This window comes from Falco punctatus (assembly GCF_963210335.1).
Source record: "Falco punctatus genome assembly, chromosome: 2".
Lineage (NCBI taxonomy): Eukaryota > Metazoa > Chordata > Aves > Falconiformes > Falconidae > Falco > Falco punctatus.
In genome coordinates this window covers 106,424,989-106,449,778 of record NC_137581.1, presented here as the reverse complement: position 1 = coordinate 106,449,778, position 24,790 = coordinate 106,424,989, and positions in this window count along the sequence as shown.

Sequence of the window (24,790 nt, the reverse complement as noted above, 5' to 3'; positions counted from 1 at the left end):
AGGTGCAAAACCAGAGACCAACGGCAGTCATTTGCAAAACCATCTTAGAATGGGATGCAGGACTTGATGGTTTAGAACCTATAAGATTTCCACAAATTAAAACTATTCCTCCAAGTTAATTATAAAACTTTTCAGAAAGTTCTCTTCAGAACTAAAATGTAAGAATCAAATAAGCATTTCCCCAACTATTGAATTAGTAACTACTTTGACAGCATCCACACCATGGAATCAGTGTAATACACAAGTCATTATGTCAAGGCTTCTGCCCACTCTTATAGACAACAATGTATTTTACATGATGAATCATTGACTTGTTGGAAAGATTTTCTTCTAGTGAAAAGAAGACATACTTTTTCCATTTAGAATTCAGAGCTTTTTGAAAACCACATCTGAGAATTGTTTTTTTTTCTTTGAAATGTACTTTTTTAAATTGGGCTTTAAAATAAGAAACCATTGAAATCTTTGTAAATCTTACTCAGATTAAACCTGGAGATAAATATGAATAGGTTCCAGAAATTCATGTTACTTCTGATCACATGTTGTAAATTTCCTGGGTCTAGCTCAAATGAAAACTGAAACAACACAAACATTAATCCAATCTGAAATTGATACTAAAAATTCTGTGAGATATATCATCAGAAAACTACCAAACCAGTTTTTTCCCAGACCAAATAGCTTTTAAAGATACAAATAGGCATCTATTAGTGTGAGTGCTTCCCTGAAGCAAAGTCCTGAATACATCAAAAATTATCTACTCTGCACTGCTATTTATGGGACACTTGCACCATTAAGCATTTCAAACCTCAAAGAGGAAGGATTCATCTACATTCTCTTCAGCAGAATGCAGATTTCCCATTACCTGCGCTATAGATTTTACATAATCTTTTGTTGCTTTGTCAAAGTAATTAGGAGCACATGCCTGGGAGGAACTATGTGGGTTATTAAATGCAGTTCCTATAATCATACACATTAAGACTCTATAATCTCCTTCAAAAATTAGTTAGAAGTAGCTTGTTCTTTGCTCTTCACTATTCTGAGTGAAATATCATCTCAAACCCTTCTACTCTCTAGGTTAGAAACCTTCTAATTTCCAGGCTAACTTGGTTTGAGAAGACTTTTTTATTCTGATGTTTTCCTTTAGCTCGAATAGCTCTGTCTCTTTCTGTTCATCCTGACGTACTTCAAATACACTTTGACTTACTTACATATAGACAGCATGCATTAACCTTCCCAGCCTTGCTAGGAAGCAAGCTAAGCTTGTACAGGGTCACCTATGCAGCCTTTTGCAGACAGACCCAGGGTTGCTTCACTTGTTTTCTGAGCTGGCTGAGGGTAAGGCAGCTTTGAAGTCAAAGCAGCAAAGCTTCATGAAGCTGCTGTATGCCAGGGTTCGCAAGCACTGCCGAGAGCATGGCTGAATAGCTCCAACACGGTGCTGCACTCCTGTGGCTTTTGGATAGGATCTGGTGTATGCAAATGTATGCCATACGTAGCATTAATGGTCTTGATAATCGTATTTCAGTGTTACAGGATTATTACTTTTAGCCAAGATGTCACATTGCAATGTCACTGCATCATAAAAAATCATACCGTTACTTTGAGAACAGGGATGTGATTGGATCAGTGGAGCTCCATATATTGCCGTTAAACATGAAAAAGGTTTTGTTAGTGGGTTCAGGAACAAGTAAAATTTCTAAAAGTAATTTCTTGTCTAATCTCTATGATAAATGGTAAATATCCACCAGCACCACCCCAGGCAGCTACCAGACAAAACCTAAGGAAGTTCTACACATTTTTTCACAATATCATTGTGAATCTTAAATCCAGACTGGAAAGCTCCAAATATTATCAAATGTGCTACAAAAGGAACTGACCAATCTGCAGCTTATACAGCATCTCTCATGTTAGAAATTTAATGCTAAGTCTAAGAATAGACTACTCTGATTTATAACATACTTTCACCAAGCTCTGTGTGTTGGAAATGGGAAAGGCAGAGAATCTTTTTATTAGTAAGAAATTCTCCTTAAAGATAAAATACTGCCAGCTCTTAGACACCCATAATTCCTTTCTATTGGATACTATTCCACTTTCTTTTAAGTTGATGGCAATTTTGCCACACTGTTCAGCGGAAACAGAACTGAGCCTGTGGTCAGGCAGTAACACGTGTGCAGAAAGCATAAATATTCTCTGGGGCATCTGAAGTACTATGACTCTCTGTTAAATCCTCATGTGAGTACAAAAGAAATCCAGAAAAAAATCCCAAAGCATTTTGCCCATTAAACCTGACTTATCTATGACTAATGACTCTTCAAGTTTGCCTTTAATATGTTATGCTTTGAAACTTAGTTTACTGTATAAATTTTACACTTTATCTGATTTACATGTCGAAACCTTTAGAATAAAATAGAATAACAAAACAGACTAGTTAATCATGATGAAGTTACCTTGCAGTTTATGATATGGAAAGCTGTAAATACTGAAGTCCTGATTAAGATTTAAATGCTAATTAGGTACGTTGATTTGGAAACTGCCCTTTGGTACATAAGTAAGTTCATATTTCAGAACACAGACAAAGACTATCAAAAGCAATGAAGATCAGACAAAAATATTTTTCTTATTCCCTGAAGAAGTGGCAAATTACTTGAATCAAAAATGTGTAATAATCTACAAAATTATTTATTGTAAAATTTAGGACACACTGCGAAACTATTTATACAGGCAGCTCACATTCCACTTCTGTTGGGAAGGTTTCTTTAAAGTCAGCACATGGGTCAGAAGTAATAGATTGGCTCTTTATTTTGATTCACGAAGATGGAAAGCAAGTTTTCTTTCAGCAAGCATACTTGTTAAATTTAATTAAGATATATGTTCTTAAATCTTCATTGAGATCACTGTCCTGGGTAACAAGCAATAGGAACTGACACATTTCTAATTAAACCAATCATAGGAAGAAACCACATCATGGCCCATACTTAGCTAGATCAAGACACACAAGAGTGAAAGACAGTTATTTAAGCAGGAGGCCACAAATTTATTAATTAAATACTGTGGCGAATCATCCATTCACCTTTTCTCACACACCAGACTTATCTGGGTCCACTGTGTGTCTGCTGGGTTCCCATTCTTGATCTGCTACCGTAAGGTAGACTCTCTTCATTGTCTCTAGGACTTGGCTGATGTCTGACTGATGGAGACCCATGCAGCTGTAACCAGAGGGAGGAAGAACACTGAGCCACGGAGAATATCTGCTCTCTGAAAGCTTCAGGTTTCCCTTCTCTCCTCAAGCATTAGATCTCACTTGACATTTAGGCTGCCTCTTTCAGGCTTTGTCTCTTCTGAACACAGTCACAAACTGTGAAAAATCATTTCCCTTATTTTCTATTGTTTCTTTGAACTCTTACTTTTCACTGACCTGTACTTCCATAAGGTGAAAAAACTCTGCCGCTTTGACTCACTTGGACTCCTGTTCTACCTAATCTTATAGCAGGAAATTGATCGGAAAAAACAGAGCGTGAAGTACAATGTTTCCTGGAAGCCAGATCATATATTAGATTTTGAATGATATAAATCTCTCTAACCCATGTGAGTCGGAAAAAAAAAAACATTTTTCTACATTTACATGGATGTTTTGCCAAACACTACACTCTAAATAAGCCTATTGCAGTTCCCCATCTGCCCACCATCCAAAGGCTTGTTCCACCTTTCTGCACTTCACTCTAGGAAGACGTGAGACTCACATTAAATCATTCTTAGTTTTCTAAGAACAGGAGAGAAAGTGTAACTTTCTTTGTTTCCGTGGTTGCAGGACAATATGATGGGGTAATCCCAGTATTCTAACTGCTGTAGCCTTCTGTATGTCTCACCTGTGCCTAAAGTTGAATGATTCAGAACTAGATTTTGAGAAATGCAGTTTATGTGGGAATTTAGTGTTAGTTGGACTTCACCAACAAGTAGGCTGAGTCTCTGTGGCTAAAAACTTACCAGGACTTCTGGCTACTTTACATAAATTTACATATCTCTATCTTTTCTCTTCGTTACTGTAATACGTTTGAGTCAGGCAAGTTTACAATTGGACACGTCGGGTAAAGCTATGGCAGATGTATATTTACAGTCCATTACAATAGATCATTTAACATTTGATTTGGCATCCATTTAGTATTTGATGCTCTCTTATCCTTCATCTATTTCAGACCATAAATTAGTCATATTATAGCACAAGCTTTGTCAGTTCAGAACAGATTTTCTTCTGAACCTGAAAGATGCATGTTAAGTATGCCCCATTTCTGCAGCCCAAACTGTACGCAGGGTCATTTTAATGCTGTGCCTGACAGATTTCCTCATAATCCACTATCCCCTATAGCAGGAAATATGACTGTGGGTGGTATAGCTACACATGGAGCCACTGAAGGTTTCTTGAAATTCAACCTACATCGTTTAACTTACCATAGCAAGGCTCACTACAAGTGGGGACACACTGTCACCTACATCAGACTTTACCTGTTGATTTTGCAAAGGGTCTGGACACTGGGATTGAGGCAATCTGGAAAAAAGCCCAGCTCAGAAATATTTTCCTCCTGTAAGCTTTTTGGCATGATTCATGGACCATTTCAGGGCAAAAAATAAGACCATGGAAGATGTTGTACTGGAATCCCCTGCAAACCACACAGTCCAGTTATTTTCTGTACTTGCAAGGAAGTAAAAGCTGGACATAATGGTAAATTAATGTGGCCTTGTTTATGTGATGGGACACTATTCCAGAACTTGAGTAAAAAAAATCTTGTTTCGTGTTTCCCCACAGGGCAAAATTATTCTTTGAGAGCAGATTTGGTCTTCTGAATACATCTAGGTTGTCAGGTATGTGGGCATGGAAAATTTATATTTTGTATATTAGACTTAAAACAAAACAAAAAAAAAAAAAAAAAAAAAAAAAAAAAACACAAAAAAACCTTCTGGGTAAAGAGAGGACCATGAAAGCTTCTGCACCTGATTATACATTATGAAGTTGTGATTATGAAAAATATCGCTATGGCACATCTTGCTGCTCCTGCAAAGCCTGTGCTTAGCAGAGGTCCAGTTGCGCTCTCAGTGAGGTCTTGATGTGCTTTTACCCACTGCTCTCAGCACACAGCCAACCCTGAAATGTTTAGATCCTAGGAACATGTGGTCTCTGTAATGAAAGTTTAGGATTGTGTTGCCAGCTGCTGGATTACCCATGTTGGATATTGGTTAGTATTACCAACAGGGATAATGTGAGGTGAATTCCTATGCTTTGCTTTCCTAGGTTGCATGAAGAAATATGTGTAGTGTCTCTTTTTATCATACTGCCCATAGATTGTGGTGCTGCTCAAAAACACAGTGCCACTGAGCATGTGCATGCTACACTTGTAACAGGGCTGGTACCTGATATTTAGTGATGTTAATATTTGATGAACTTCTTACCTTGCTTTAATTTGCTTTAAATTTTTTTGCTGTAAATTTCAAGAATGACCCTTCCCCCTTGCTGTCAAATTAATATGTTTCTTGTCTAGATGACTGGGAGGGAAGAATGGTTGAAGCAAATTATAATAGGAATAAAAAGTAGCTAAATATTTTTTTGTAGAAGAGTGTGCTTCCTTTCCAGATGCATTACATTTTCAGATTAGCATATCTCATTTCAACTGTGATGAGTCCCCCAAATGTGTAAAGCTTTATAGTTGTTTATTAGAGATGTTTTCAGTCAAGCTTTTTCTGATTGCTGCTATTATTTGTGTAAAAATTGTGTAACTGGGTTACTCTGCTACTCGTAAAGTGCTAGTAATCTAAATAACATTTTGCAGCAGCCTGTAGTTTTTGAGGTTAAACATATATTGACTGTAATAGGAGTTCAGACCTGAGTTAAGCACATTGGGAACTGGCTTTTTACTATTGTGATGAAAAGTGAAAATACCAAAATGTGGCATTCTGATTTTATATTGCTCTTTTGAAACAAAACACAGTTTGTCACATCCAGGCCAGGTATAAAGTTGCAGCAGAGCTATGTGAAAAAGAACTTCATTCTCATCATTTATGCAGAAATCCTGGGGGGGGAAGAAACAATAATATAGTGTTAATCAAATGTGTTCTAATCATGTGTGTGTATATATACATATATGTATATATACATATATATAAAATATATATACACCTATATTGGTATGCATGTAAAAGTTGATCAGGAGCTCCTGAGTCAGGAATAATTTTTCCATCATGCTTCTTTCTAATCTCTAGGAACTGAATTAAGCCTCAACACCCCACATCAACATAGACAAGACCAGGTAAGAGTATTTAATTAGCAGGATGATAGCAGCTATGAGAACTTCCTATAGGATTATGCACAGGTTTTTTTTACTTTGGCATTCTCTTGTCTTGGTCCACTTACAAAAGTGAAGAAACTACCACTAAAGAGGCTTTTTTCATCTTAGTGAGTAACTTATATCACCTGAAACCATCAAAACTTCTTCTAACAATAAGTCACTACAGTCTGGTAGCCAAGAGTACAGAGAGTGCATTGAGATTTCCTTCCTTCATATCTACTGCAGTATGAACAAGTACTTTCCCTTTTAGTGTATTTAACACTTTGTCATTGTTTAGTTTGTGATTAAAATAATTCTACTGTCAGAATTTTCTTCTGGTGTTTAGGTCAAGCAGGGAAAAATTTTACTTAGATTCCTAGACAATGATTCTTATTTTCAGGTGTCCTATAAGACTAAATAAACCGAATGTATCAAGAGAAACCACTCATCAAGTTTTCAGCAACCTGGATAACAATCTGTTAAATAATAAACGGCATGGATACATTTAGGAAATGTTATACCAGAGCATCTTTCCCTTTCTCTTTTCCTATTCTTTCCCTTTTTTTCAGGTACACAATAGCAGTTTGTTAGTTTGATGCACTATCTAAATGAACTGTCCCAGTTCATCAGGCCCTGTTGCTACCACAGGGATTATACAGCTACCTATAAACAAAGGAGGGCACATCAGGAAAGAATTTCTTGGATTTGAAATTACTGACAAGTAAATGGTGTCCTTAGTATTGCATCTGACATTATGGCAGCCAACAGTGCAGAGCAGCATCTTGCTTCACAACTCTGAGGTTGTTTTGAGGGTTTTGCCAGCTAAAGCCTACAAGATCCCAGTTCACATCAGATCTACATCAAAGTCCTCACTGGAGATAAGACGGACAGAAAAAGGGAGCTGGCCTCCCTTCTTGCTGATACTTGCTGCCACAAGCCCTCTGGTTGACAGGTAGGGATTGCCACCGCAGAATGGACACCTGGATGGTGGCAAGGTCTTCTGCTGTTGTAGCTGAAGTTTGGCAAAGCTGGCACCAGGGAAGGGAAGATCTGTTTTGTTTGTAGATTTGCTTGCTGGTGCTTTATGTCTGTATGTGCGTGAGATTTAGTCGGAAAGGAAGAAATCAGCAATTCTTATTGATAGAGGAGCACCCCGTATTGCCCTTTTGTCTGCTTTCAAGGCTTTGGAATGATGCAAATGGGAATACCTGCTTCCTTAGGAAATTGTGTGAACCTCTCCCCTCACTAGTGTTTATAGGAGGTCCTTGCACAGCAGAGAAGCATGCTAGCAATTCCTTCATCAGCCTAACCCTTCATAGCTAGGAAAAAGAGTCTGCCTTTGTTGGCTGAGTTGTGCTGAGTGTGTCTGGCTGCCTTAATAGTCTTCTGGTGCCATACACTGCGTGCAGAAATTGGGACAGCACTAACTGTTGTCAGAGAGCCAAGTAGGCGGCCAAGGTGCAGCAGCGGGAAAGAGGGTTTCTCGAAGTCGTACTTGGCTAAAGCTCAGGCTTGAACTTTGCATCTGTAAAAGCTAATGAGCAGATACCTGAAAACAAATGACACCCAGCCTTCAGAGTGCTATAAAATACACAATTTGCAAAAGGTTTCCTAGTATTTTTATGTCAGAAGGGTACTCAGTGAGATTAGGAGCTCAAAAACCTGTGTGCTAAATGTACCTATAATGAGATATTATTGCCTCCTCAAGCAGTTAGTTGCTGGATAGACAAGGCAGGCAAAGGCAGTCTTTATTCCTTGTTTAATAGATTAGGAAATGAGGTGATCAAATAGTTTCCACTGGAGTCTTTAAGAGCTTTCAGGGAAAGGAAAGAATTGAACCCAACTCAGAAAAAGCATCTGAATTCAGTTCCTTGACTGTAAGGTCATCTTTCCTTTCCTCTCTCCTCCTTGAGTTTCATTACAAAAAGTACAATCACAAAGTGTATCACTCTTTACCTTTTGTTGTAAATACTCCTACAACTGTAAGCAGAGCAGTTGCTTGATACAGCACAGTCCATTTTTGCAAACAGGCTCCAAACCTGGTCCCTTCTGCAGGCAGTTTTGTTGTGGTGTATTAAGCTGCAGCATTCACATGATTATACTGGCAGGAAGGAGCAGGAGGGAGGGAACCTCCCTGCTGCAGCTGGAACTGAAATCATTTATTCATGGTAACATTTTTAGAGCTGATAAAAATCAGTGTCGTTCACACATTGGCAAAGAGAGGGTTTAAAAATTCAGGAATACTCAGAAACCGTGATTGTTAAAGGCTGTATAATCCCATGACTTTTGGGCAGATTCTCAGCTTTGGGGCTTGGCACTAAACAGAGGCACAGTGTCTTTCACTCAGCTGAATCACAAAATTCTGTCATTTCTTTTTTTAAAAAGTGCTACAGTTGGCTGATGTATTAACTTTGTGACAAATTGCATAGTGTCCTTTTTTTAATGAAGTACTTTAAAATCCCTTAATTACTGAACTTTTTGTATTTATGCTGCCAGATTTGATGATTAAAGGACTGAGGGATCCATTTTTAAATTAGATGGTTCCAAGTTAACTACAAATGCATGTACAGTTAACTTTGCTGAATGAGGTATAGCCACCAAATTTTTAACAAATCCTAACAGGATATTTTTTAATCTATTGCAGTACAGGTCCTCTTTATAAAGTTGTTGTAGCATTTATTTGTATGAAATCTATTTCGTTTTGCACATAGTATTAAACCAGTTTCTATTAAAAGTGCAGGAAAATATTTTTTTCAGATTCTAAAGACAGCAAAAAAGCATCAAGGTTTGAATGGGCATTACCTCTTCATACTGAAATGGCTTCTTTTGCCCGTATGTTACAAATAATATCCATTCTGTATATGCACTATAAAAGCATCCAAATGTACAGCAGTAGTTTTATGTGTGTGAGTGAGCCAGAGAACGCATGATTAGCAAGCCATTGTGAGGTGCTGTGAGAATACATACTTTGTGAAATGTATACCTCAACATAGTTGCCAAAATGTCCCAGATGATCATTTTTAAAGTGTTTTCAAATATTTATGGGTCTTTGGGGGACCTATAAAGACCATTCACTTTCCAGAAAACAGACCAATGTAATCTGAAGAAAAAATTATTTTTTGGCCACCCAGCTGCACCAACAAACTGGATGAGATATATTGATATTACTTGCATGTAGATAAGTCAAAGACTGGTTTTCTTGGTATGTGAGGCTTGCAGTTTTGTAGTGGAATACATAAAAATCCAAATTCAGTACTGGAAAGTGACATTTGTTTTGCAGTCTTGTAGTCACTGAGGTGACACAAACTGTTTCGCAGCCTTACTTGAAGTAGAGTTAAACGACTTCAGTTTCTAAGTCTCTTGAGCCCCCTTAGCTTTCTCCAAATGAAGTCAAACATCTATATATCTCAAATACGAGCAAAACCTACTATGAATCAACAGTGTATTTCACAGAGAGTACTTGCATTTGAAAATAGTAAATTACAAGCTATACATAATGCTCTTCAGAATTGTTAGCGTGGGAATACACTTTCGTACTAGTTATGAAAATAACTAGAATGACCCATTTTCTTTGGTTTCAACAGCTGCAAGTAAACATTATGTTTCTGAGACAGTCCGAAAGGAGAATAACACTGATTTCATTGTTTGAAATGAACGTTAAAGAAGGTTTAAAGTGCTCAGAGCTGCAAATCTGGTAAACAGCTTTCTTGTCCATCACATGCAATAAAAAGTGTATGCACTTGTAGATATGGATGGAGAAACCTAAACATCAAAGTACTTCACTGGCCATCTGCCATTTTTTTGACTGCATACGATGATAATGAATGATATCACTGCAGTTTACTGTCCCATACTGATTCTCTCCATAGACCACCAAAGGTAATAAATTCCCACTTCCAGGACCGTTTTTTTCTCCTTCTTTCCAGTAAGTTGTTGCAGTAATTTATACATAGGTTTAACTCTTCAGTGGCATAGTATCAACTGAATTGGATTTAGTTTTGTAAACAAAGCAAAAAAATTATTTCTGTCTCCTAGGAAAGTAACAGAGGGAGGTACTGTTCTGTTGCCCAGTTCCAGCAGACCACATCAAGGTAAACTTTCCTGTGTCCAGATTATGTTTGTGTACTAATCTGGCTTTATAGACTCTGTCATTCATTTAATAATACTGAATTTAAGCACAAGGCATGTTTCAGTAAAACTACTTTGAAGGTTTGGGGTCTTCTTGTTCCTCACTTTATTCAAACAAAAAAAAATTTCTTAGTAAACATGAAACCATTGGTGCACATCATTCCTCCTATAGTGCTGTGTAACTGTATGGTCATTTAGTCTTACTTCACAAATGGGGAACTGAGACAAAGAGAAATGAAGGACCATGGAATGTGAGAAGGAATCTTCCAAACTATTGCGGACCCAAGTGGGTTGGTCCTCCTCCTTCAGTGCTGTGTGGCACAAACTTGTCTGGCCCTGAACCCAGCCTGTGGCACTACAACTGTGCTGGCATGTGCTGGTGAGCTATCGGATCCCAGAGCTGGCACCAGCGCTGCTAACCCCACCACCCTCCGGGACACAGCGTTGACAAGTCCTGCATGATTTGCCATAAGTCCTGCAGCAAGTTGGTAGGAAAGTCAGCTATTGAGTCCAGCCCTCCTGAGTTCCTCATACCTTGCAGTAACAGTAAAACCAACTTTTCCTTCCTTTTATGGTGGGTTTAAACATCTCTTTTTCTTCAGTAATTTTTATTTCTATACTGAGATAAATACATTCTATCTGAATTACAGAAAATGCATGCCATTGATTTTGCTGTCTGATCTCATTTCTGTTGACCTCTATACATCAAAGGTTTACCCACATTCATTTCTCTGAATGCTCTTTTTGTTGTTTTACAAATTTATTACTTTTTCCACCTATCCTTTTAGCAAAATTGGAGCACCATGGGTGCATGTATGAAAAGTATTCCTTTGCTGAACTAAAGAATAAGCATCAATATGAGCCCTGGTATGTAAGAGACTCATTCTGCATTAGAGCAAACTACAGATAAAGTAACAGGGTAAAAAAAAAATATTCTAATATGTAGGAACCAATGCATGGCCTGTCTCATTTTCAACCTGAAGTCAGATTCATAGTAAGCAGTACACTGATCAGTAATTATGGCACCTATATTTACTTTTGCTAAGGTTTGAATTGCACTCCCAACACCTCCCCATCAGGAACACTGACAGGTCTAAAAGTAAACACTTGGGATGAGTACTTCAATGGGACTTGTTTTGAGTTGTTCCTTGCTATACTGAGAGTCTAGAGCTTCTTCATTGAAGTAAAAGCTTTTAGCAAATTAGACTTGTTTATCACTGGTAAATAATCTCCTTCCTTTCAACAGAATAACAAAACAATACATAGAAATTAAATGAAAGGATTAAGGTGTTTGCTTTGAAATGTGTGAAAAGTACAAAACCAGCTGTGAAGTGAAGGTCAAGGAGGGCGCAGCATGAGCAGCACTGCCCATGCTCACCCTGCGTACAGGATATATTTCTTCCTTTCTACTTCATCAGTTGTCCATCCATCTATTTCCAGCAAGTAAAGTGGCTATATGAAAAAAACCACAGAAATCTATCTGCTTTCTGTAGAAGGCAACTTTTCTAATCACTGTGGCAGCAGAAATTATCAAATTATAAATTTCTACATAATCATACAGGTTTTGAAGGGGGGAAAAAGAGCATTTGGATAAAACTTACATCATCACAAAATATGAGATAACTGGTTAAAGTAAACATAATAGAGGTGCAGTCTGAATATTTTCAAACAAATTGCTATTATATTTTGCAGTATTTTTACTCAGACATTTCTAAAGTATCCATCTTCCTCTCAGGAAAAAAAGCGCCGAAAAAAAAGAGAAAAATGTTTTTGAATCTCATTTCAAGAAAAAGAGGAATCTATTGTTGTCTGTGTGCTGCCAATTTATGTGGATCTTTTCCATGATTTTCATGCTGATAAGATGTCATTTCAACCAGTTTTATTTAGGTAATGTTCTGGATAATCTGACATGGAATTTGCACTGTAAAGAAAGGACATATATATATTTTTTAAAGCGATATTAATTTATTAAAAGAATACAATAATTATGTTTTGCAGGTTTTTTCAGCCTAGAAGTTTTACATAAAGTTTCAAGTCTGCTTATTTGGGAGAGGTGGGGAAGGAGGAGCCGAAGTCCTTCAGATCCCAAGAGCTGCCTCAGTGTCAGTCTTACAAAAGAAAACAACAACATGGGGTCAATTTCTTTCATTGCCTTAACAGTGTTTGCCTCCAGAACATGAAGAGGAATGTCACAAAGCTTCCTCTGGACTTTTCTTCATAAATTGACACACAGTTACTCCTTTTGTTGCCTCCCTGAAAATCCCTTGTGCGTGCATCATGCTTTCCTGCAGGGAGTGCAGTAAGTCACGGTCTGCACAAGCCATGCACAGAAGCAAATTGCGTCTCACACGTGTGGTGCGGCTCACAAAAGTGGAGACCTTGTGACTCTCAGTCCTCGGCATAACAATAATTTGGCTTTGCATTTGTGATCCAGACAGTAAGCACCTGAAGAAGCTGTTAAATCCAAACATGTTCCAGAAAAAAGGTCCCAGTCCCTGATAACGTGTGAAAAGCCTGTGTGTGCACAGAGCTGGGTGACGTTTAGCAGCAACACTAATTTATTCCATGAAGGTGAGATGATGCAAAGTGAGGAAAAGAAATTTGCCATTGGACAAGACGGGTGCCAAGGGGATAGTATGATATGGTTGCCCGTGAGAGCAGGGGACAATTTTTGATGACCAAGGAGGTCTTTTTCAGCCTTGTACTCTCACATAAGTGTCAAATACAAATAGATTTTAGCAAGTCTTAGAGAATGTTATATTCGATCTTACCTTGCCTGTCATGTCAGAACTATCAAGAGGTAAGTTGCTCCTATTCTATGTATTGCATGGTGCTTCATATGTCACATATGACAACAGACTGCTCAGCCTAAGGATTTATATAGACACTCCAAAAATTAAAACTAGATTTTGCTTAACTTCCTTTTAAAATCTGACACTAGACTTGATCCTAGTCAACAACTGGAAATTGCAAAAAAAAGAAATAACTCACTAAGAGAAAACAGAAACACGTATCTACGTATCTAACTGTACTTAAAATTCCAGGAACACGTTGTGGCTGCGTTTGAGACTGATTAAAAAGGGAAGCAACTTTGAAATTTTGCCAGACATTTTCCAGCATGAATGACTCCCTTTCTGTCTCACACACAGAAAACAGTGAGAAGCTGTGTTGCATACCGCAGCAATCTCCTTTTTCAGCACGAAGAAACTGTCAGAGATAAGACAAGAGATATGTAATATTATAACCATTATTTATTCTAGATTAATGAAAGAGGAAAATAGCCCTTTTAGTTGCAGCTTGCATGCAGAAAAACATTCATCTTACAGAGCCCACACTGTCTATTATATTCACAATATATTAGCAGTTAGCTGATCTATCAGTTGAGGTGAATTATTACATTGGCTTACAGTGATATCAGTTTTCATTATAGGGCAGTCATCCAAGTCTTTCCCTATTCTGTTTGCACATCCTTATTTCCTTGCTTTTCCTTTACCCTTTAGATCCTCTCTGGCCAGGAGGTTCGTAGGCTGAATATGTATTTTTAATGTCTGAAATGCATGAAGAAATAGAAGAACTAATCAAGCAAATGGATTTCCAGCAAATTTATTAATTTTGTACCATATCTTGTTGCTAGAAGCATGTCTTTTCACAGACCAAACCTCCTTCTTCTTACACCAAAGCATATTACAGCTGGGGTGAACAGGGGCAGAAAGGAGGGTTTGGGGGCGTTGGTGTTTGGTTGGCCCGTTGGTCTTTGGTTGCTGTGTTGTTTGGGGGTTGTTTTGTTGTTTTGTTTCCAATTGTTTGGTTGGGGTTTTTTACTCCCTGTTACGCACCAGTGAATCTACTGGCTAAATAAAGGAAGAAGTTCCAGAAAGAAATTTGCAACCCTGGGTTGATATAGAGCAGGATTTCGGGACAGAAGAAAATAAAGGAGAGAACGGCAGGCTATGCTTTCACTGTCTAGCAGAGATGGCTCAGAAAATGCCATCAAGGACAGATTTTCTAGTCTTTGGCATTGCGAGCTTGCAAGCACAGCTTTGGACACATTCTGAGCAAACTCAACAGATCCCACAGGACCCCTCACGCCCAAATTCACTCCAGCGTCTTAGCAGCTGTCCTCCACAATATCCCTGGGGCTTCTCTTTCTGCCTCCAAAGCTTCAGGCTTTGGGACAGGAAAGTATGGTAGGGAAGGGGAGGTTCATATATTTACTTAACAATATTTTCATGTTAAATTAGCAATACCATTTGACTAACAGCAGTAGCAGTTCCTCTCTGTTGTAGTATAGTTTCAGGCCACAGCCAACATTTGTACTTATGTTCAGTAATGCTGCCCTCTTCATAGGACTCTTCAGGGTATACAGCCCTGACACTGCAATTGTCCCTGCATGTCATCACCCTGCAGGTTCCCTCTGCTAGCCAGGGGTTTCCCTGTGGCTGCCAAGTACATCCATGAAGGCAACTGTATGATCAGGATGCTCTTCAGTATGAGAGAGAGAGACTGAGTCTTCAAAAAGTAAGTATGCATATATTTATACATACATATACACACATATGTGCATGTGTATTTTGCAAGAGGAACTCTGGCAGGTTTTTTCCTTACTTAACGGATTTATTGCCCTCCTCTGTCCTCTCCCCACTCTCAGAAATCACTGTTGCTCACTGGTGGCTCGTATGCTTCAAGCTGTATTGTATAATTTTGGGGGTAGGGTTTCTTGTACCTTGCCTATGTTTGAAGAGGAAGCAGCAGGCACCACTTCAAGTCTAAATAAGGACAATAATAATTTCCAGCGACAGACAATCTCTTCCTGGCTGGCTATAGTCTGACTCTTCAGCCAATGTAACTGGCAGCCCTGATATTTCCTCTGAGCCTGGCACAGAGTTAAGATGCTTGGTAGTGTTCTAGGTGCCAATTTATCAATTTATTCCTTAAAGCAGTCTGATTTTGTTGCATGTGAAAATATATACTTATCTATTAAAGGAAATACAAGTAGAATAAAACAGGAAATATTAAAACAGCATGAGGCAGTGAGATATGGCGTTTCTTGAACAGTAGCAATAATCTTAATAAAATGCAGATGCAATCATGTTGAGGGAGCAGTGTGGTAATAAAAATTGAAGAAAGGAGAAAGGTGCATAAAGAGAAGGGGAGCTCTTGGGTGGAAGAATGTCTCTGAATTTAGCAAAGACATAATGTGGTGCCTGTTACAATTGCACAGCTTTGCTTTCAAAATGTAAAGTCAGTGGGTGGGCTGCTTTCATGCCTGGTGTAAATCCACCAATGTCAGTGGAATGATACCCATTTCAAATGTAGCTCTGCACAAGAAATGTAATAAAGTGTAGATGTCAATAAAATCATTGATGGGCATTATTTAAAAAAAATAAAAAATCATGAGCATTTCCTTAAATGCATTTGAAATCCATGGGCATTTAAATTCATTTTCCAAGAATTTTCACAGTGATCTTATTTTAGTCATGGAAAACAAACATCTAACAAATGCTTATTCTTACAGGTTTTGTAGTTCTGGCAATCTATTTGGTTTCTGTCTTACGGCCTAGAAATTGTCAGTCTTCCTACTGGAGAGCTGAAATGATACCATGTGAGACAAGAAACCAGTTCCCACATACTGCCAGATTTTTATTCTCTCTTTGTACAGTATCTAGCACAATGAGAAGTCTGCTACATGACACAGGGGTTGTGTCTGTTACAGAGAACAATAATAAGAGCAAAATAGGAAGACATATTCTTTAAATATTAGGCATTTAAAGAATAATACAACCATCAGGCACAGTCAACCGGTTCACAATGGGAAAGGCCTGTTTAACTACTTTTATATCTTTCTATGATAAGGGCGGCCTCCTAGTGGAATAAGGGAAGGTGGTGGCTGTAGGTTTTCTGGATTGTAGTACGGCTTTTGATACTGTCCCTCACAGCATCCTTCCGGACAAGTTGTCCAGCTGTGGGATGAGTGGGTTCACTGTGCGCTGGGTAAAAAACTGGCTGAACAGCAGAGCTCCAAAGGGTGGCAGTGAATGGGGCTACGTCTGGCTGGAGACGGGTCACCAGCAGTGGTCCTCAGGATTCAACCACAGGGCCAGTCCTGTTCAATATATTTATCAGCTATCTGGATGCAGGAGTTGAATGCATCATCAGCAAATTTGCTAACAATATCAAACTGGGAGGTGATATTGACTCTCTTGAGGGACAAGAAGCCTTACAGAGGGACCTAGATAGATTGGACCACTGAGCAGTGATTAATGGGATGAAATTTAACAAGTTGAAATGCCCGATTCTGCACCTATGATGGAGTAATGCTGGGCACAAGTATAAACTGGGAGACGATTGGCTGGGGAGCAGTGCTGCAGAAAGGGATCTGGGGGTGCTGGCTGACAGCAGGCTCAATATGAGTCAGCAGTGTGCCCTGGCAGCCAAGAGGGCAAACTGCATTCTGGGTGGCACCAAACACTGTATAAAGGCTGGTCAAAAGAGGTGATTATCCCGCTGTATTCAGTGTTGGTGTGGCCTCACCCTGAGTACTGTGTGCAGTTCTGGGCCCCACAATTTGAGAAGGATATGAAGGTCTTTTCCTGCCGAATGAGGAAAGGCTGAGAGAACTGCATTTGTTCAGCCTCGAGAAAAGAAGCCTTAAGGGACACCTGATCACCATGTTCCAGTATTTCAAGGATAGCTACAAAAGAAGATGGAGGCTCCCTTTTTACAAGGAGTCACATGGTAAAGATGGGGGGTAATGGGTACAAGTTACTCCTGGGGATATTCTGTTTAGACACCAGAGGAAAACTTTTCACAATGAGAACAATCAGCCATTGAAATAATCTCCCCAGGGAAGCGGTGGATTCCTCAGCATCAGACACTTTTGATTCCATTGGATAGGGTGCTGGGCCATTTTGCCTAGACTGTGCTTTTGCCAAGACATGTTGGACCAGATGATCCTTGAGGTCCCCTCCAAACTGGTATTCTATGATTCTATGAATGTTCCAAAGGAGGCCAATAAAGCTGGTGAAATGGTTGGAAGAAATGTCCTATGAGGAGTGGCTAAGCACTTTTGGTTTGTCTGGTTTGGAGAAAAGGGGGTTGAGGGGTGATGTCATTACTCTGTACAGCTTCCTGAGCCGGGGAAGTGGAGAGGGAGGTGCTCATATCTTCTCCCTGGGATCCAGTGATAAGACACATGGGAATGGTTCAAGGCTGCTCTGAGGGAGGTTTAGACCGGTTACTAGGAAGCACTTCTTCACCAAGAGGATGGTCAAGCACTGGAACAGACTTCCTAGAGAGGTGGTCAGTGCCCTGAGTCTGTCAGTGTTTAAGAGGCATTGGTTAATGACCTTAATAACATGCTTTAACATTTGGTCAGCCCTGAATTGGTCAGGCAGTTGGACTAGATGATCATTGTAGGTCTGTTCCAATGGTAATAGTCTATACATGAGCACTATAAACATCTCCTGACTGTATTCAAAAACAATGCTTATCAATAACTGAAACAAGTGTGCAATGTAGAATAATCCGAAAAAAAATTGTAAGAATCATTTGATCGCAGTGAGAAATGGAGGGAAAATATTTTGCATAGCATTTTACAGGTGAAATCATGTCATTATTGCAAGAAAAAAAGGAAAAGAGGAATTTCTTTATGTGTATCCTGTAGCATTAATTACCACAAAAAGAAAAAATGGGGATACCACTCTTGAAGCTCGATCTCACAGTCAAGACATTCTCCAAACACATATATGATCTTCTTAAGTTGATTTTCTGCTCTGAATTTATGTACATTTTCATGGTTCTCCATTTTTTAAATACTTTTCTGCTCTAATGGAGTTTTAGCAGCCCATTCACTATATAGATTTAATACAGTTAAGCCTCAGGGTTGTCTAAAATTAGATCTTGGTTGTTCTTCTCAGGACCTTAGCAATGCATTTTTGGTTTCCAAACATTTCTAAAGGTCAGTATTGCTGGAATCTTGTTGCTTGACTGTGAACTTTCTTCACCTGTTAGTGGAGATAATGATCAGGGATTTGTGATGTACTTCTGCTATTACAGGAATACATGATATAAATAACGGTTTCCATCCCAAGATGCCCTGTGACTCCTGAGAGTTTATCAAGGAGGGCCTCCTGAAGTTCTCCAAGGAGTAAAACAAAGTTCTGCACCAGGGGAGAAGTAAACCCATCCATTAGCAAAGGCTATGAAACCCTTGGGTGAGTGACAATTGATGGAAAGGAGATAAGGTCATGACTGACGCCAGCTGAAAACAAGCCAACAGAGGTCTGCAGCTGTGGACAAGACAACATCAGGAGACACATGGTCAGCAGATCAGGGGAGGGCAGCACCTGCCTCTGCTCAGCACTTGTGTGGCTGCACCTGGAATTGTGTCCAGTGTTAGATATTTGAGTTCAAAAGGGACACTGAGAAACTGGACAGTGTCTTGCAAGGAGCTCTCAGGATAGTCAGGGGCTAGAGCACCTGACCTCCAAGGGGAGGTTGGCAGAGCCATGCTTCTTTAGTGTGGCAAAAAGAAGGCCGATGGGTGGTTAATAGCAGTCGGTGACTTCTTTAAAGGCAGTCACAAAGATGACAGAGCCAAACCTTTTTTGATAGTCGCAGAAAATATAGCAAGAAGCAAAAAATACAAATTCTGGTTTGGGAGGTTCAAAACAGACATTAGGAAAATCCTCTTCACTGGGAGGACAGTGCCACCATAGAACAGCCTACCCCAGCACCCTGTGAAATTTCCATCCTCAGAGATTTACAAGACTCAACTAGACAAAGCCATGGATGACACAATCTAGTGCTGGCAATAATCCTGCTTGGAGCAGGGGTTGGGACTAAATGACCTCCAGAGGTCCCTTCCAGCCAACACTATGATTCTATTATTGTAATATATTTTCAGTTTGGTTTGGGGGTTTCTGTTTGTTTTTTCTTCTCTGGACTCATTTGGCTGACTTTAGGCCCTAATGAGTCCTTTTCCACACCCTGCTTTTAAAATGCTATGGCTTCACATTTCTGCAGTACTTTTGAACTCTCTAGAAAACTGACCACAGAATGAAACAAAATGTTTCCCTGCTCGTTGACTCATCCTGTGTCTGTAAGAATTTCTCACAAATATCAAAGGGACACAAACACAAGCCTGAGAAGACACTATCTTCAGCTGTGTTTTACATATTCTGTATAAGCAACAAATACTCTTAACTAATTTTTTTATTTTATTCTGGAAGAGGGACAGAAAAGAGAGAGAAAGGGTGATAATGCAAACCAAACTCTCAAATGTCTTCCAAAGCTATTAAATTTAGCACCAATACATAATAAAGAAACAGTCAGATGATTTACATATATATGGACCCTTATTTATAAGACATCTGAATCAGATTCTGGATGAGGCTTATGGTTTGACTTTCTAGGGGCAGAAGAAATAGGTATTTTGCTGGAATCCTGTAGCTGTCCCTATTTTACATACACAGGTCATAATGTTTTATATATTCAGAAGAAAGTCAAGCACGTGTACTTGTCTTTATTTTGCTTGTGTAAATGGTATAAAATTAAGTCTTCTTCAAACACATCCATATGAGCAATTCATGTTTTACAGAATGTGTATTACTGTTATTCTCTTGATATAGTCCTAGGAGGAAATTCAGCACTATGAATAACACTGCTGTTTTCATTTATTGTGAGGCAAGAGGCTTTTCTTGAAAAAAAAACTTCCTTTTAAATATAGATCCCTAATTGTCTGAGGTATTCCTAATAGAATTCAATTTTAATTACCCTCCAGCCCCCTCAGCTTTGAGGACAGCACTACTATTACCTATCTTAAATTTATGAAACAGTGAAAGACATGAGACAAGGATTCTCTTCAGGAATCCAAGAGCCTCTGTGGTGTTGCTTAATGTTCCTCCTTAGTCAACTGTATCTTGTTTTAATGAGGGTCTGTTGAATCTGCTTTGTTACTTTCTTTCTTTTGGTTTTGCTTCCTTTTTAAATGAATAATGTGTCAGGTATCATTTTCATGCACTCATCATTATTTGTTTCACTGGGAACGGTTCAGCTTTTGCATCCTTCTCCGTCCGATGAGCCGCCTTTTGGAACTGTTCAACCCAATGTAGGTCAGCCAGGCTTCAGCTTCTCTCATGGTTTTCAGACTGGATGTTACTGTCACATTCCTACAGACTACAAGGTTTAAAAATAGGCTCCCTAGGCCTTCAGGATGCAATTCCATAGAGGTGTTGTCTTATCCTCCACTCCTACAAAAACAAAGGTGGTGTAATGGAATTCAGCATCATGCAGGATCAGACGTATATATAAATAGTCAAATCTTTAAAAATAACATTAACACTTGGATTTAAGATGAGGCATTCTATAATTAGGGGAAAGGACACATTTATGCAATATATTAACTTAGGTTTCCAATCCCAAACTCTCTGCTTCATTCAGCACAGGGTGCAACACAAAACAGGCTATGAGGGCCATATATTAGTGCTCTGATTTTCTCTGTTGCCTCAGATGAGTGGTTATATTTACGTATGCCATCGGGTATTCTAGCCATTCTTCTGATGTATAAATTCTCACCACTCAGGCCTTTGCTCATGTAAAAGCTAGGAAATTCAACAGTGACAATTAGCATTAGGGATAGCCATGACTCTTTCCTTGCTGTGAGCAAGAGATCAGCAGTGCTGAGAATTAAGAACTTTATTTTTCATTTTGTATATCTCTTTACTTGTTTTTCTTGTAACAGTGACATTTCCAGTTGCTCTCACATCTAAGCTTTAATGCTGTACTATATTCTCTTAAAATATAGACACTAGATCCAGGAAAATTTGGTCTGTAACTACTTAGCCTGCTGAAATTATTAGTGATGTGAAGGAATGATCTCAAATCCCCTTGGCTTTTTGTATGCTACTGAGCATAACTATAGGAACTCACATTGGTCTAAAATAGGAATTTGGATAATGCAGAAGAATAAGCATTTGAGTGATGTAAAAAATCTTCTCTGACTGGGATCTGGCCTGGCAACAACAGAAATTCAGATCTACATGTTAACATTAAGAACATATACCTATATCTCTAGAAATCACTTCTCCAGCTGATTTCTTTGGCAATGGCCAGGGAAACAAACTCTGTCTCATTTGTTGTTGGACGTGTGGGTAGTTTAAAGAACAGGGAGGGAAAGCAGAAGACGAAAAGGAGTTAATAGCTCATTGGCAAAATTAACCCTTTCTCTATAATTCCTTTGAAAGCAGGCAGGTTTTTTTCTGATGTGTTCTATACTGCACTTGCACCCTGAAATGGATAGAAGTGCACAATTTTGTAATCTGAAAAAAAAAGGAAGATAGACAATAATCAACAGTGAGTGAGAGACAATGCATTCAGTATATTGCAAATGTTATTATCATTGTATTATCAATCATTCACAAAAATACAATGAAACACAAATACACGGCCCAAAATCAAACACTGACCTTACGATTACACATGGATCTGAATCAAAATCATCAGTTTGAATGCTCCAGATCTTTGGGAAAGTTCAGCATCGATTTAAAGTTTGTGGTTTCCTGCTGTCTCTGTAAAAAGACTCAGCCAAAGTTTTGGTTCCAGGCACTCTTGAACACTGTTTTAAATAAATCTTGTAGGCATTTATTATATGGCACAAAGAAACAAACAATAAGAAAGCCATATTTTAGATTTTTTTTAGGTTTTAACTCCGTTGGCTCTTCTGGGAGACTCAAGCAGATATAGGTAGACTTAATGAAGCCTCTTCTACATGTATAGGAGTGATATTTTGGTGCCTAGATTTGTTTGGTAATTGAGAATCCTTTTAGCAGTTCCAATCTATCCAAAAAGGACTGAAAATTGGGTCAAATATTTGATTACTCGAGGTCTCTGAATGTGAGACATCAGATGAATGGCCAGATATCAAAATGCCCCTCTTGTAATATCAGTACTTTTTCCTCCCTTTCAAAAATATTTCTATTTCTACCCTGTCTCCCTGCACCCCACTGCTCCCAAGGAAAGTCAGTAAGACACTCAGACTGCTTTTGCAAAATATAAACATGACTTTCTCAGAGTACAGTAAAAGCTGATAAAAGTTTTGTTGCCGCAGCTATGAGAAGCTCAGGGCAGGCTGGATTAGAGTTGCTTTTACTGTAGGAAAAGGAGTGAAGGAAAAGTGTAGTGATGCAACAGCGTGCTGAGGAGAGCCCTGGAGAACCAGATTTGCTGCCCACCCATTCAGCACTTCGTGAGACAGCAGGGTTAGTGAAATGCATGAGAGACTACTGCCATCCCACACCATGGCTGCTGCTACTTATGCTTAGCAGCATGTCTCTGGCAATAAAAGCTGGCCATTCTGCCATTCCCTGAAGCCTGTTACCCTCGAAATTGCTTACTTTGCCTAAAGCCTGACCTTCCCGATACACCAAGAACCTGCCAATGCTGAATTTGCTGAAAGTGTGCTCTAAAGGCACAGGGAAATTTGTGCTTATATGACTAGTGGAGTTCCCAACACAGGCATTTCTCCACTTGTCTGGGTGTAGCTGGTCAAGTCTGGCAACTTGATGGTTTTCATCCCTAGTAGCTTTGCTTTACTGGTAGAAAAAGCATTTTGAACAAATCATTGTGCTCCTACAAGGAAAGGCATTGACGCAACCTCCCAGCTCTTTAGAGCTGTAGCCAGCAGAGGATGTGCATGATTTCTTGCAAGCTCCGTGTTCTGCTGAAACACTGACTAGCTGCATAATAATCTGTGCAAATTATGAACTCAGCAGTGACCATTTTCCCTCTAAAACTACTGCAAGAGACCATAACTTGTCCTCTTTAAGCTTTTCTCATATTTATTGTAACATTGTAATTTCATCTAATAGCTGTGTAAGCCTTTGGCAAACCTCTCTTCTGCTCATTTTCTAGATTGACATGCCCATTTGACTCACTGTCCATCTCTCAGATGCATGTTTCAGAGTCTTTACCAGGTTTCATTTGAAGAAAGAGCTGCTTAAAAGACAGATTCAAGATCTGGGTCCTCTTATGTCTCTCAGGCTACAATAAAGGATCTATCAACATCCCTTTAAGAGCAGCTAGAGTGTGCTACTTCAATTTCCAGCTTTGAGCCTAGAAAGCTGGAGACTCTTGATGAACAGATCTTGGTAAAATCACCAGCAGACCTCAGTTTAAAAAAAATATATATATATTGACAAGCTCTGTTGTAGAGCTATTGAAATGCAATGCAAATGTAAAAGTGTATGAATCTGCTTATTTTGGCATCTCAACCTGCAAATCAAATTGTCATATGAAAGTGATCGTTTTGGATCTCCTGTCTTCCAGATGGCGTCTTTCCCATGTGCTCACAGCATGCTCTAGCTTTGTGATACCTGAGCAGTACTCTGAATGCAGTTCCCTAAACTGGCAAAATTAATTAGAAGCTTATTTCCTGTTAGAAGAATGTCCTGGCTGTGTCTGAGGTTATATCCTAGGGGGCTGTTGGTTTGCCATTTAGTGAGAAAGGTGTCAGCGTTTGGGGTTTTATTCAGATGTCCCCAGACAGCTGTGCTGCTTAGAGATTTTTACGTTGTGTTGATATGGTCTGAGGAACTTCTCAACACAAGCTCCAGATTGCAGTACCCCACCATCACGGGCAGCCCACCGAGCTCATGACTAATTGAAAGGGTACTTTGACCATTCCACCTTTTCCCTAAACAAAGCTTTTAGGCTGCAATACAATACAGGAAGGGAAAAGCATAAATTAGTAGAATCCTTCCTAGGCTTCTTGAGGGACTCGAGGCCAACTAAGCCTGCTTCATAGCTGCTCTTTCACTTAATGGAAGGGAACAATCTATCTGTCATCCTTCGCATTGTTATATATATATATATATATATATATATATATTTAGTTTAGGGAAATATGGACACTCTGAAAGGCACTTGTCTCATAAAATGCAAGATGTTCACATGTGAGCTAGTTTCCTAGGCTTCCTTTGCTAGTCAGTAGAGAGGAAGACATTTGCTCTCATCGTAAGGCAAATGCCCGTGGTGGGCTGGTTGAAATGTGCTTATTTCTTTCCATTCAGTACATAGGGGACTTCAGATATCTACACCATAGGTATATAATATTAGGTGACATGAATCTATCCTGCATTTCTGCGTAATACTTTGAGATAGTACAGTGTTATTTTTTGAGACAACTTTCATGTTAATAGTTACATTATTATAAGATTCAATTACTTCCAGCCACATTCTTAAACCCTTCCTGTCCCCTTTTTTATATTTCATATTGAAGCCACATTTAAAGATGTGGCAGTCTCTTGGGGGAACACGTGTCTTGATGATGGGCTGATAAATGTATATTCCATATT